The sequence below is a fragment of the Micropterus salmoides genome, unplaced genomic scaffold (assembly GCF_014851395.1).
Source record: "Micropterus salmoides isolate LMB-PRFRI ecotype aquatic unplaced genomic scaffold, ASM1485139v1 Ms_hic_scaffold_2602, whole genome shotgun sequence".
NCBI lineage: Eukaryota > Metazoa > Chordata > Actinopteri > Centrarchiformes > Centrarchidae > Micropterus > Micropterus salmoides.
This window is the reverse complement of record NW_024041821.1, coordinates 5,443-18,499: the sequence shown is the minus strand read 5'-3', so window position 1 is coordinate 18,499 and position 13,057 is coordinate 5,443. Positions and strand designations below refer to the sequence as shown.

Here is a 13,057-nt window from a genome sequence, read left to right as displayed (position 1 = left end):
ACACATATCAAACCTGAGTAATAGCGATAACTCCATTGCAACAATTCACTACCACATCAGAGCATATAAGCCCTACACTTGCTGTTGCAGAGTGGAGCGGCTTGCGCTGTACTGTAGTTTATTCAAAGTTTATTAATTATGTTTATTAATGTGTCTCGTGTCCAAATTGCACCAAATGCTGGACTCCCTTGGGTCTGCAGCAACTCACCCGCCACATGTGAGGTTGATTGGATGAAACGGTTCTGGACATAATCGAAATACAAACACACACACACAACACACACCACACACACACCACACACCACACACAGATTGCTGCCTTTGTTAGAGAGATGTATAATATGTGCTTACAGAACCAGCGCAGTAACACACAAGTGTGTAATACACCTGATGTTCCACTAGAGGACAGAGTGTCAGTGTCACGTTTTGCCTCAACGTGAAAAGTACACGCGCCTAGAAGGTGCCGTACCAGCAGGGAACAAATGAGTATAAAGAGCGACAAAGTCTACATAGGAAGAGGCCAGGGTGGATGGATGGGGTAAACATAGGACTTTCACACAGGGAACTGGGGTAATTTTCCTTGTGAAACCAATGGTCAATGTTGATTGTTTAAGGAAGTATTTATTTTATCCCAAACCTGCTGTTAGATTCTTTCACCTTTTACAGTAACATCCACTTTTTCTATTTCATTTCCCCTTTATACAGCTTTAATGTTAGAAAAATCACATTATTCCAAACTGTCTGATAGTACATTCTGTATCAGCTTGTTCCAATATTTCGTTGAAGCTACAGTATATGGTGTTTACACTGAAATTAAACACATTAAATCCAAGGCTCCATGTTTATGGCTACACCTTCCATAAATTGAGATGTTTGATGTTTTGAGTATGATTTTATACACATTCCTCCCTATTCAGCTAACGTACTGTATTTGGTGGAGTTGGAACATGGCTTGGCCAAACACCATGATTTTGTAGTGATTGACAGTGAATGACAGCGGAGCTTTAGAGGTACAATTTAAAAAAAGCTTCACTCAGCTAGTCGCTTAAAGCTTTCAAAACCATATCATGAGACATAAATATTTATGTGACATCACATGTTTGAATGAAAGAAACTCAAACATGTGATGTCACAACTTGTTTTTATTTTGACACTTTCCTTTGAATTGAAGAAGCGCACTGACTGACTTACTACTTGAATCTCAACACACATGTATTCTGTTCCTTTGAAAAAATTAAGCATATTGTGTTCATTCAAAGATCCATATAGGCTATACTGATGATGATGATCTTGGAGGGAAAACGAGTGTCTTGCTCATAAAGCAGACTTATCCATGCTTACCTGGGCTAATGCACTGACTCACTTCCAGTGGCTTAGATGTTGTACAGCTCAGCCATTTCAGTCCATTTATCTTCACTGTGATAGCTGAGGGCCTCAAACAAACAAGACTGCTGCTGTTTCTATTTTTTCAATGCAAAGGCTGCGAAAAATTCAAAATTGATTCCATCTTGTCTGCTTTCAGTTGAGATGATATCACATTTCTTATAAGTTGTGGAACATGCTTACATAAAACAGTTTGCATCTTAGGATGTATAATTTTTGCTTTAATGTAATTTAATTAATGCAGTTTTTGGCCTGTTGCATGTTCAGTTTCGTTTCCCATTTGTGTTTTCCTGAGCAGAGAAATAAAGGAACAAATATAATGAAGTTATTGTCATGGGAGACCTGCAGAATTGTTGACTGAACCTGAGTCACTGTTGTGTTTTAACTCATTTTTATGATAACACAATTAGCATCAAATCAACTTAAGCGCTTTAGAGGAAAACCAGGACAGGGGGTTTTCCTTTGGGGCTTGCTTCATTTGTCCGCAAGAACTGCAATTACTGGCCTTTACTTTAAAAGGATTGGAAGTGTACATACCCGCGTGAGTGCAGTGTTTCAGGAGCCCAGATGTCTCATGGGATTGTCTTTCCTGCAAGATAAATATATTTTTCTTATACAGCCAAAAGGCTTCCGTGTCCAATGAAAAAACTGTGTAGGTCCTTTTCTTCACATGAGCACCTACATCAGTCTATCAGACATTTTAAAATGACAAGGGCATATTCAGCTGTAAGAGTGTGATAACAGCTCAATTTGTATTTAAAGTACCTGTATTTGAAGGCTCTGCACGTTTTAGCCAGTGTCAGTTGGATTCAAACACGATGAGAAATAGATATAAATCAACACATTATCTGAATTATTATATTAATTTAGACATTTTGTCAGTTACTGACTGAAACCAATCGATATTTCAAGTAATGTAGTGCGCATTGCACAGTCTTAATCCAAACCTACTGTCAACGACCTCTCCTTGAGCTAGTGAGACTCTATCCTCTGATAATTAAGGTAGGAAATAAATAACTTAATTGAACTTAATTGTCATTCAGCTACAGACAGAATCACAGCATGTCAAATGGACTGCATTTATTTAGCACTTTACAATTCTCCTCATTTACCTATGTGTACACAAATTCAAATCGATGGTGGTGGATCAGCCATGTAAGTCTCTGACCTGGTTATCAATTGGAGTTAATTGGCTTGCCCAAGAACAAAGGAGGAGCTGGGGATCGATCCACTACTCCTGAGTCAAGGCCTCCCCACAGTACACTTAAGTTTGCCAATATACATTATGTCCATTTTGTCTAACAATGGTCCACGCTTTCCTCCTCACAACTCTCCCTGGCATCTTCATCTCCCCATGGAGATAGAGAGAGAAACACAAGGAGAGATGCGAGGGGGAGGAATTTTATTTACCAAATGGATCCTTACTCAATCCAGCGTCATTAGGAGATGGCAATTACTAATTGTTTATATGATCTGCCCTTTAATGTGGCAAAATCAAAGTAAGTTAACAAGGTACAGGTTATTAGTTTTTAGTCATTATATAGCACAAGGCTGCATAATGAATGAAATTTGTAGTTCCTTCATGCTACACACAACACATATAATAGGCCTATATTAAAATATAGTAACATATAATATAAAATAAACAATATATACAGACATGTATACACCCAAAACATTCCACAGTGCATTTTTGAATTTGCGTCTGGGCGCGTAAACATCTTTATCTTCACAATAAAGTCTGAAATCCATCTTGACTGCGTTTGAGCACCAGCATCATTGATGTAAAACACAGAGTCCACTTCTTGTCATCTTGCCAGAGTCTTGTGCCACAGCTCGGACATAAACCACCTGCCAAGTGCTTGATCCAGGATGTTGATGGGCAGTCTCTGCAACGATGTGGGCACATCAGTCTCTGATTCCGTTGTGTGGTCAACACAAGTCCCATTTTGTCCAGACTGGCTCTTTAGGAGCGGAATTACGTCCAAGCTGGGCTAGTATGGCTCCTCTCCTAGCTCTCTTTCTTTCTCTGAGTGATCACCGTGCAGAAAATAAGAAAAGATGAAAAAAAAGTAGACAAACGTAAAGTGTTTTCAGGATCTACACATGTAATATTTTTTTCTGAATAATATGAAAAACTATAGATACACTAATGGTGCTACTTTTCCTGTGTCCAGAGGTAATTTGCCATATCTACAGTAATACAATCAATTTATTGCTGTTTCCAACTCAGCCTGTAAGTTTCTCTGGAAGCCTCCTCTCTCCTCATCTCTGAGATGCATTTAAGGAATTGGCACATCCTTGATGATAGTGGACCTCAGTCGATTTCCGAGCGAGGGAGGGAGAAAGCATAATTAGTTAGATGTTTCTGTTGAAGAAATATTGTGAGCTAGGTTCAGGTGTGATGAAGTTTGGGAGACTGATGAGACTACATTGCATGGTTTTTTGAGCCCAGCCGAGGAGATACAGTACACCATGCAATATGTGAACACATCAAATGCCAACACCAAATCTGAAGGATATTTCCTGTATTGGGATATTTATCCTTCTTAGATCCACCGAGATTCACTAAGAGTCCAATAAGGTTATTGTTCATCCCTAACATGTGTGAAGAGTCTATTGGTTATTGGTTCAAATCAAGACACAATGTGTGTCCTTCAAGCCACATGCAACACATTCTACATAGAGACAGTCAGTCTGTCTGCAGTGAAACAAAATAAAGATAATCTAGACCTTGGGTTACCTAACAAACAGTGCATCATTATCAACTCAGCTGCGTCAGTCATTTGACAAGCAGGCAGAGAGAGACAGCATCTGACCTAGAGTTTTGGAGATTCCCTGGCTGTCACCTTGGCTTACTTTAGCTAAGCAGTTGACCCTATCATGACCTGGGAAACCTGTGTCTTAGTACCCCTAAATTATTCCTTCACAGATTCTGTCTGTCTAGCTGATTAAGAGTTATCACTCCTCTTGTCTTTTCATGCAGATGTTCATATTTCACAATGTGACCATCACAGTCCCACAGAACTTCACCCAGTGCACCACCCACGGCAGTTTTTTCCAGCACTGGCAGGAGACCCTCTACAACATGTTCACCTTTGTGTGCCTCTTCTCCTGCCTTTGGTCATCATGATCTTCTGTTACACACGAATCCTTGTTGAGATATCCAGCCGCATGGCCCGGGGTAACCGTAGTCTCACATTCTCTAAAAAATTATGCGTTTCTGAGACCAAAGGTGTTGTCCATGACCAAGACTTCCTCTCTTCTAGTGCTGTCTAGAGATGTCATCTCCGCCGCTCCCACAACAACATCCCTAAAGCTCGGATGAGGACTCTTAAGATGAGCATTGTCATTGTGATGTCATTCATCATCTGCTGGACCCGTACTACCTGCTAGGCCTGTGGTATTGGTTGTTCCCTGAAAAAATGGAGGAGACATCTCTCATTCACTGACTCATATGCTGTTTATCTTTGGCCTCTCAATGCCTGCCTAGACCCCATTACATATGGTCTGTTTACCATTCATCTTCACCAGGGTCTTAAGAGATGCCATCGAAGTTCAAACCCACAGACTGAATTAGAAAACAATACTTGCCTTGTACAGATGTCACACAGGCAGACTGCCTCGGGTGGTCACAATACAGACATAGAGGAGGCAAACGACAACAACAGAAAGAAAAGTGGATTAAGGCCAATCATCCAGAAAGCAAAATGTAATGGATTGAAGAATTTCATTAAAAAGAATCTCTGCTCTTAAAGAGCTGAGTTTCGTCTTTCTCTAGAGATTTAAATGATTTTGCTTTGAAATGCTGAAGCTCCACAAAAATTCAGTGCTTCTGTCAGACGAATCTGTTCCACTGATGTAATAGATGGTGTTTAATATCTCAGCCCTGGTTTGTTTATCCCGAGTTTGCAGAGTGATCATTGTCATTGCTCTTTCGCTAGCATTTACAAAATCAAGCAATTGACAGCACTCAGAATGTCTCACACACTGCTAATAGGATTTTTTTCACAATTCAGGTCAAGTTGATGAAAATTTGTTTAAAGTTGCCCTAAACTGACTAAATCTGTATTGCTACCATACGTTCTAGCACAACTCTTGATAACATGGGTTTAAAACACACGCACACACACACACACGCACACACACACATTAAGCTAATGGGTTTTACTGGTTAAATATTTTGGTGTCTTGTATTATTCCTGTGTCAAAAGAAAAAAATGATAGAAAATGTTTGCATTTGACTAAAGATGTCTAGTTAGATAAAAGGTGTTAAAAATAGTACTGCATTGATAACATTGAGGTTTTTGTAGAGATTTGTCATTTGGGTAACTGCTGTGTAGTTTAACTTTTTGTTGTTATTTTTTATATTGTTTATGACATATTGATTGGCTTTCTCCCACAAGGTCCTCTGCTGATCATTGCTTTGTGACAGGAAACTGTTTTAAACTGCCATTTGTAGTCCTGAGTGCGCAATATAAATACTGTGATTTTGTTTCATTACAATAATGAATGCTATGACATGATCATTATTGATCATGACCGACGTTTAACTGAATGTTTTATGCATGTTACATGTATTTATGATGTACATGAACAGCATATTGTTGATGTGTTATTGACTGTTTTATTTGTCCAAGATCAATTCTGTTACAAAAATCACACTGGAGACAAAGTATCCCTGATTCATCATGCCATTTGGTGTATTTTCATGTTAGTACTAGTGTTAGGGTATATGTTGTAAATTGTGTAGCATTTTGTGATGGAGAAATGCACAAGAAAACAGCTTAAGGAGACCTATTATACTGCATTTCCAGTCCTATATTGTAGTTCTGTTACTCCTCTATGGCAGTTTTGCATAATTTAAAGTTCAAAAAAATAATTTTCTATCTTATTCTGGCACTTCATGCAAGCCCTCATTTCAGCATCTGTCTGAAACAAGCTGTAGATGCTCCGTCTTTTTGAGACCCCCCCCTCCTAAGCCACTGTCTTCTGATTGGCCTTGTCTTATGTGTTACCAGGTGCAGGGATGGGCTGCATGTTCCTATGGGGTGTGCCGAGCATTCAATTCAATTCAGTTCAGTTCAGCTTTATTGGCATGAATGTAAAACAAAATATTGCCAAAGCTACAAATAAATTACAAAAGAACATTAATTTTATACAGCATTCTCTGCTGGAGCAAATGACCATATATGGAAATCTGGCTCAGAATGATATCATACCGAGCTGTTGTAGAAAAAAACTGAACAGCGCATTCAGAACAGGGGGATATCTGAGGTTTTGGCTCACAGGGATTCTTTTAAATAATTTTACCTCATTATTTGAAACTTTGGTCATGTTTAACATGAACATCTGACACTAACATTATAAATATGCAAGAAAATATGAAAAGCATATAGGTCCCCTTTAAGTAAAAAAAACCCAATAGCATTTGTTTGCATGATGTTTCCTTTCTGCAATTTATAGAAGATGTTGAACGTATACTTGTGATATGTTAATTTGTTGAATAAAGATTTTACCTTTTTTTCCAACTGCAGTTGGTGACATAAAGTGACATAATCTTGAATATACAGTATGTTTCTCTGAAATATTGGAAAATTCAAATGGATACCATCTTGCAAAAAGGTGGGATTATCGTTGGGGATTAAGTCTAATTTCTACATTCCTTGTAACTATCATACCCGAGACCCTGTACACAGGATAAGCGGTTGACGATGGATGGATGGATGGTAACTATCATAAGCTTATCTCTACCTCTGTGTTCACTGCCAGAAATTGTGATTTTTCTGACAACCATTATGAGGCAATTGGTTAGATGAAAGTGTATTTAGGATTATATCAATCAAGGGGCATTGTTCATAATGTGTTAAAAGATGGAACAATGTCAAGATAGTTCATATTTCTATTCATTAGTTAATCTCTAGTGCGACACTATTGTGGCACATAATTATGAAAAGCTGCTTAACCTAGTAAAGTTGCTTGACATTTCCTGCTGATATTTTGCTGTTATCTGGATAATGAAGTGTTATTTGGTGTGAAAAATTAACACTTCAATACACCAGACGTGAACCACTTGCCCCACATTCTGCAGTCCCCGAACTTGTTGAACACTCTTTGATTTGAATTACTACAAAGCAAAGTGGATCATGGTACACGTGTCTTAGCATATTGGCTGTGCTGACATTGATAGAATACAACTTGGATGGAATTTGTTTTATTTACTTTGACACATGGAGGAGTGTACCACACACACACTGATTGCCAGTATAATGAGTTGTCATGAATGTGTAGATGAATATAATTAATCTCGTCCCTTATTGTTGAGAAAAATTAAAAGGCTCAGTCTAATGCATAATTTATTTTCAGCAGTGAGCAGTGTATGGCTGCTGAACCTGTAGAAGCTGACAGGATGTGGATGACAGCTACACACTAAGGTGTACGCAGTGAAACTCGTGTGACCTGAAGCAAATGCCATGCTACAGCAAATGATGAGGTCATTAATCTCAGCAGATCCACTTTATTGCTCAGCAACACTATTAAAGTAAAACCTAGCTGGAGGTCTCTCACCTGTCACAGGGACATTGCTTCAGAAATTCACTCTGGCTTGGCTGGTCTGTACCGTACTGTGAGACATAAATTTATGGATGAAACTGAATCAAAGAATTCATGATTGGTCATCTTGGTGTACCAGTTACAAGGTATACTGTTCCAGTTCACTGTCCCCAGCAGAAGCAGCAACAGTAGCATCGTAGTAGATTGATAATATAAGCAGCATCTAAAACTGTGATTTTAGTAATCTCAGAGCATCTTGCAAAAGGCACAAAAAACCCCCCAACACAACCAGAAAAGGCTCCTAGATGGGCAACGAACGGTCAGTGAATTTATGTCAACATGCTCATGGAAACACCAAATGAGAATGATGGACATTTAGTGGTCCTTGAGTTTATGAAATGGGGATTTCAACAATGAAATCTTAATTGCAGATCAAACTCCATAATGAATATGTTTAATTTCCTTTGACTCTGGGGATCCAGTATCCTTGCTGAACATACATTTTCATCTGCATCCATACATAACCACGGGCACCCGCTTCCAGTTTCTACAGTAGCTGAAAACGGACAAACAACACTAGAGAGCGCGTTTCGTCTCTAAGTTGTTCCTGTTCTACTTCTGGTAGATTCAGGCAGTGCAGACTCTCCACTATGTTGAATACGTATGTTAAAGAAGAAGTAGTAATAATATACTGCAGGGGTCGGCAAATAAGTTTTGCCTCAGAGCGATATTTTCAACATTAGATTGTGGATGAAATAAGCTATAATATTGACTTACATTGAATGTTGTTCAGTTAGTTTAGTTGGTAAGGTGCAAACTCACAACCCAGGGGTTGAGGGTTTGATTCCACCTCCATAAAAACTTTTTTTCCCCTCTTCAACAAATGGATTATGCAGCGAGTGTTTCTCAGGTCAGGGCATGTGCTGCACTGTTTTATTTCAGTGCTTGATCCACATTTATCAACCTACGGACGCTTTTGCAATTCCCCAGCACTCCAGGCAGAGGACATTTAGGAGAATCACGTTTCTGATGGCTCTTTCAGAGGTGTGTCAATAGGCTACAGACTCTTTAATGTCGTTCAGAATTTTTCAAAGTAAAAGCTCAGTTAAACTTAATGTAACTATAATTAACATTTTATAACATTACTGCATGTTGTCTAGATGCAGAGATATTTTCGTCCACATTGTTTGTGTTGTATTTTAAGGAATATCACATTCCACTTCAGCCAATTACTATTTTATACATACATATGTTCCCCTCAACTGGGGTACTTTTATGACATCTAGGTGGTTCAATGCTCTGATTGGGATATTTGGTAATCTGATTGACTGCAGGGCTGTTATTCCCTTTTATTTTTCAATGCAATGTAAATTTTGTTGTCAAACTGATAACAAACAAAAATGTGTTAAACAAAGAAAAAAGTTTAGCTAGCTAATTAAAAGTATTTTACAAATAATATGAATTTATTACTTTCTGCCACTTGCCACTGTTTTGATCAAAAGCTTCCAACATATATGCCAACTTTTTGGAAGATGTAAATTTCCAATGATAAAACACTACACAATTGCTGTTTTTTCTCAGTGTTAGACAAACATAGATAGACTCATCCTCTTCATATGGGAGATGTTTTGGGGAACTTTTAAAGGAGACCTATATACTGCTTTTCCAGCCCTATTGTAGTTCTGTGACTCCTGTAAGTTCAAAAAAAAATTTTTTGTTTAATACTGACTCTTCATGTAGGCTTCATTTCAGCATCTTTCTGAAACAAGCTGCAGATGCTCCCTGTCTCTTCATGGCCTCTCCTCTCAAAGACCTGAAGCATGTTGCCAGGCTGTTGTGTCACTGAGCGGTAGAGACAGACTGAGCTAGCTGTGCAGAGCAAATGACCATATGGAACACCGTCTCCGTCTCGTTCCCTATGTCATAGAACAGAGTCCTTGGTAGAAAAGCAGTTCAAAACAGAGCGTTCAGAACGGAGGAAATCTGAGGTTTTTGCTCACAGGGATTCATTTAAATACTTTAACCTCATTATTTGAAACTTTGGCCATGTTTAACATGAACATCAAACATTTTAATGTTGTACAGAGGTCATAAATGTGCAGGGCTTTCAAGTTTTATCGAAAGTTTGGAGTGATTAACGTGTGTTAGAGGAGGAGCCACTCAAATATTTGGAGTTGCGGCCCCTCGCCCAGCCGCCAAGTTTTTACTAGCAGTTTGATTTTCCCTATAGTTAATACTGGCCCATACAAATAGAAGTATAACAATAGTAGATCTGATAAATGACTATTTATATTATATACTTATATTTCAAAAATACAAATGTATCAAAACTAAAAGAATTTGGCCCCAAACGTGCCCACTGAACAGCATGCTGTACACATAGGCCTACATAGGTGGCAGAACTTGCCCTACGCATGTATGCCAAGCTGGTGTGTGAGTAGGCTACACATTTCAGCTTCTGAATGTTTTTTGTGTTGTAATTGTTTGTGGCACATTTTAATGCCTTGATGACAGGATAGGAGGCTCCCACTTAAGGCCTGTCCCTCAAGCCAGCCATTTTCACCATTATGATAGATATAGCTTTCTGTCCAGAGCCAAAATATAGAAAAATAATGAATTATCCAGCACTTTATTAATTTATATAATTTCTGATCGGCTTAACGGCTCCCGGCATTTAGTAGCTACAGAGAAAGCTATAACTTGGCACAAAAATGATCGTCCATTAATTAATATAGCGGACAAATTCGAGGACGCTATCTCTGAACTTCCAGCGTGGGAATTACAAGTGGTGCCGTTGAGCATGTGAACTGGCTGAACTGAGAGCCCGAAACGTGGAAAGCATAATAGGTCTCCTTTAAGGCATGAAGATTTGGAACTGAAGCTGCTCTAGGAAGCAAGATGGCCACTGGTTACTGTTTTCAATTTCACAGGCCTGAAATTCTCCTTCTTGTCTCTGAGGGAATGTTGCGGAGGAGAGTCAACTGTCTACAGCGAGTACAACTTTCTGTCTACTGCTGATAAAGAACACCAGGGTCCATTTAGGAATTGGGGCTAATCTCAGGCTCTCAGTTAGAGGGGATTTGGTAGTTTTCTCAGTCGCTGCACTTTTCATTCAGGCTGATAGTTTTAAAAAGTGTGTTTTTAAAACTAACTTTAAAGGGGCTATATCAGTTTTCAAAGAAATAAATTATTAATACACAATTTACTGCCTTATTGTCAATGGCTCTAACCTCCCTTAGAAATTAAGCACATGTCTGTTTTCTCTATAGTTTGGAACAGCCCTATTCTACTTTTAATCAGGCACCGGTCGACATTGTAGCCCTGTGCGCGCTCCCGATCTTCCGCCGACTACTGCATTCATTCATCCAGCTCAATAACCATTTCGATATCATCGAATACATTTGACTATAGCCTACTCATTGCTGCCTCCGGTGAAAGACACACAAATAGTATGTTAGGTACTGAAAAGCAGCAGGCAATTAACGACAACGTATCACAGCGACAAAATGCAGTAAATGTAACGTTAGAGTTTGGAGTTTAACCGAGTTTCTAGCATGTTGTGTGAAGTTGTCTCCCTCTCTGTCTATAGCCGCTGTTACACTGACTTTTTGTCATATGCCTCTCGCTGCGCTTATAAGCGGGAACACTGAAGTAACAGAGACTGAACTGTCTGGAGGAAATCCACAGCTGGCATGCCGGTGTTTACGAATTTATTGTGATTTCAAGCGGGCACGCTGTGAGCAACACACCTGGGTTGCAATCTTAAACCACACCGCTAATGGCCCTGAAAACTCCATTGCCCTTTTAATGTAAGTTAAGTCAATCCAGCTTTGAGTGTTCATAGCCTGTTTTATTTGGCGTCAAATGTATGGATTTTGATCATTTGGTTCTGTGTTTTTTGTTCTTTATGTAGTTCCTGTTTTGATCTGGACACCTGTTTAAAGATTTTTAATCTCAGCGAGAAACCAGGTTTAATAAATGATATATTAAATATAAGTTATGCATTTAACACCACTTCTTGTTATGACCTAGATACTCCATGAGAAACTTTGTTTCACTGCACACTCTAATGAAGCTTGATAGTTTGTAGACATGGAAGAGTACAATGTTTGTTGCCAGACTCTTCTTAGTTGTGCTGATGAAGACCTTGTGTTGACAAAAACACTACAAAACGAAAAGAAAATATACAAGTTCAAATGACCCAAGCTCAAAGAAATACTTCACTTTTTCATAGTTTTCCACTGTCATATAACAATACAAAAAACCCCTCAAAGGATGCCTGTGCCCTCTAAATTCCAATCCACATATTGTTAAGGGATGGGTTGTGTGGACAGAGAGGACCCAAATGCAGCACTCTGAGGGAAGGAGGTTTATTGAGGGAAAAAGGTGAGGGACTGGTGGAGGGAGAGGAGGACGTCGGGAAGCACAGGCACAGGGAACCAAGGAGACAGGGGCCAGGGAGGCCGGGTAACAAGGGGCCGAGGAAGCGAGGCGAGGCAGGGAACAGGAGGACGCCATGAGGGAAGTCCGGGAGTGGGCCAGTGGATGAGCCCAGCCGAACGGAGGACGAGGGTGAATGTACCTGGGAGGGAAACAGACAGATAGACAAGGTTAGGAAGACAGCGACAAGGCACAGGTAAATGTGAATAAAACGTGAAAGCCTGAACGTGGGGGTGGCACCGGGTATGGAGCAACGACGATCAAGCGCAGGATGGTGTGGAGAACTGGGGTTGAAATACAGGCATCGTGAGGTATTATTGGCAGGCTGACGAGGTGGCTGATGGATATGCAGTGTGTGTTGGCTGGGCTCAGGAGCAGAGGGAGAGAGAGCACACAGGGGAGAAAACAGGTAGGCAGGCAGAGAACAGAAGACCAAAAAAAAGCAGAAAAAACAGGACACTCACCGTCAGCCGGGCTGCCACCACAACAGTGCCCCCTCCTCAATGGCGCCTCCCGGCGGCCTTCCCATGGACAAGGCGGGGCTTGGCAGACGAACATAGGGGGGAGGAAGTCGCACTGGTCCGGCTGATGAGTGTCCAGGGTCCAAAACCAGACAGGGAATTCAGGGAGGGCTTCAGGACTGGGAAGGGTTAGGGAACGGGCAGGCTGAACTGAAAACAGG

General features: G+C 40.0%; 1 pseudogene; it reads left to right on the top strand.

The window, feature by feature from the left end:
* The first annotated feature begins 4,369 nt into the window (after positions 1-4,369).
* On the top strand, positions 4,370-5,139 carry LOC119919184 (annotated as a pseudogene).
* Positions 5,140-13,057: the final 7,918 nt, after the last annotated feature.